A 2,500-nucleotide genomic window follows, 5' to 3' on the forward strand; every position below is an offset into this window, starting at 1 on the left:
TCTATGCATCTGTTGTAGGTCAAAATGAAATTCATGTTCAAATGACACTACTTTGTCTCCTAACCCTAATTATTCATGGATCATGACAAAGGAAATAGAGAATCGAAGTAGGGTAAAGAATTTCATTTTGACCTTCCCCCAATAAATTTCATTTCTTTCTTATAATGGCCTTGTATGTATTGCTTTGCCAATTTTAACACTGCAGTGAAAATAAAGATTAAGAACCCATGTAACTGTTCTTGTTTCTACCTAAATTGAAACAAAGGAAGCCAAGACATTGCATGTTTAGTACAACACTAATCATTTTATTAATAAATACTGTGGCCTTGTAATAACTACAACATAGAACAGAGTATGACAGTTACAATACACAGCCTATTTCAAAGAAATCCAGGGGGAGGGAAAGTAATTGAGCAGCTTGTGTGATATTTCTTAACTGTAGTGTTTCTTTTTTCATAGGTTAGCACTTTCATTGCATAATTTGCTGGTTGTTAAATTGCAGTGACTGCTGTCTTTTGTGGCTAATATATTTATATTATTATTATTATTATTATTATTATTATTATTATTACTATTATCATTGTTATTATTGTTATTTTATTATTACGTGACGTGATTATTATTGTTATTTTATTATTAGTATTGTTATTATTATTATTATTATTATTATTATTATTATTATTATAAAAAAAACAAATACATGTACACTGTCTAAGATTCATCATCCTTGAAGCCATGGTATTGTCCATTTTCACTTGGAAATGCTGTCATGATTGCTTTTTACGTGCAACAAGGTAAAGGATAATGCTCTTAAGTGGCCAGAAAAGTCCCAAAGGAGTCTAGAAAAATGGCTGCAAGACACAGATTGAGGAAATCTGTCCAAAAAAAATTGGAATATATTTGTTTACTTGGCTTATTTTCAGGATGCCTGCAAATGTTTGTAATCCTTACATTTTGCAACAAAGTTGCTATTCATTTATGAGGGGAGCATAAGCTTAACTATAACAATGTGCCATTTGTCACTGATTTGTTTGTGTGCGACTGTGTTAACTTGGCGGAGAATTCGAAGAAAGTGGCAATAAATTGACAGCAGCAAAAAAGCGACGCATAACTTACAAAGTAAAAAAAAGAAATCAAATAACTTACTCTGATTCGCTCTTAAGACCTTGACTGAAAATGGTCCGGTAACTGTTCCCAGCCTTGGTCTCGTCTACACGGCCAATTTCTTTACAGCAAATGCATTCTTCTGCTTTGGTTGCTAGAGTGACTGAACAATTCAAACAAGTACACCTATGAAAAATATCAGCAGGTTGTATTCAAGTTTTCTAACTTCAGCCAGTGTCATAATCACAGGCATTTGCTGCGAACGAAATCAAACCCAGAAAACAAGGAGTTCAGAGCGAAGAGACGAAACGAAACGAAAAATGAAGCAACAATTTAAGATATACCTACCGTGTTCCGACGTCAACTTCGCCCGTAAAGCGCCTTTGGAACTCGAGTTCCCGCTCTGCTTCAGAGCCATGTTTGCCTCGTAGGCGGCAGCTTCTTCTTGAGTTGCAAGCGGCTCTAAATCTTCGTCATAGGGTACGAAGCTAGCCTCACTGTCCCCTAAAATCACACTACTACTGTCTGAATTCAACTCCGAACCGTCCTCCGACGAAAAAGACGAAAAACTTGAAGAACACAACAGTTCCTACCACTCTGTTTACTAAAAACATACGGCGGAAGACTTCGCTAGATGATAAGATGACGTCATGGAGGGAACGCCGCTTGACAAAAATTGTGGGCTCGAGTACCTCGTTTGAGTAATGGCGGACAAAATTTGCACACTTTCGGGCAGCCTTTACAGATGTAAATCATCGTCAGATTAGCCATGGACACATTTTTTTGTCAACTTCAGGGTATAGTCTTCAACTTAGAATAAAAAAATCGAGAAAAAAAACACACTGATTTTCGTCTCAGTAGCACTTTAATAAGCCAACGTTTTTAGGTATTTCTACTGGTAAGAATAAAAAGCAGCGATATAAAAGAATGGCGTTTGGACGGCTCCATCATGGCCATCATTCTTAGGCCCGTTTTAAACGTCGCATTTTACATGTGCCGAATGTAATGCAACATTATGTGAGTTCATATTACAGTGAAAGTACGTGTGAAGGTTTCGATGGCATGGAGCCGTCGAAACGGCATTTTTTTATATCGCTGCTTATTCTTAATTGCTTATCGAAAACCTTAGTTTCTACTGTTTGATTCAAGTTTGATTATACTTCCCATGTCAAGTCTCCCAAAGGCCTTTTGAAAGCAAGATTAGAAAAACAGTGAAGAAAATCAGTTGTTGAATACTTAACAGCAACAGTCTCTTTTGTTGCTCGTTACTGAGTATAGAGTGTTTTTATTTGCGTGATCAGCCTCTCATCTTTTTAAATAAAAATCAGAAGAAATTGTTCACATTAGAATTGAATTGAATTTCTGGGAGTATTCTTAAAACACTAGTATGGGTGGG

At 36.1% G+C, this 2,500-nt stretch overlaps 1 protein-coding gene across 15 annotated transcripts in view; it reads right to left on the reverse strand.

Annotated features, from left to right (window-relative positions):
• LOC138052499 (bombesin receptor subtype-3-like) overlaps window positions 1–2,500 on the reverse strand; it is a 65,302-nt gene that overhangs the window by 8,972 nt on the left and 53,830 nt on the right. For 9 of the 15 annotated variants that reach the window (XR_011133097.1, XR_011133094.1, XR_011133090.1 and 6 more), the window contains exons 1-2: window positions 1,453–1,728; window positions 1,147–1,290 (exon numbers count right to left, since the gene is read on the reverse strand). The exons of 4 other annotated variants lie outside the window; for them this stretch is intronic. The gene's annotated coding sequence lies outside the window, so the exon portion shown is untranslated. Of the gene's footprint in view, window positions 1–756; window positions 876–1,146; window positions 1,291–1,452; window positions 1,729–2,500 lie in introns of those variants that run through there. 2 more of the 15 variants (XR_011133099.1, XR_011133091.1) reach the window with 2 other exon arrangements.

This window comes from Montipora capricornis, chromosome 6 (assembly GCF_036669925.1).
Source record: "Montipora capricornis isolate CH-2021 chromosome 6, ASM3666992v2, whole genome shotgun sequence".
Taxonomy (NCBI): Eukaryota; Metazoa; Cnidaria; class Anthozoa; order Scleractinia; family Acroporidae; genus Montipora; species Montipora capricornis.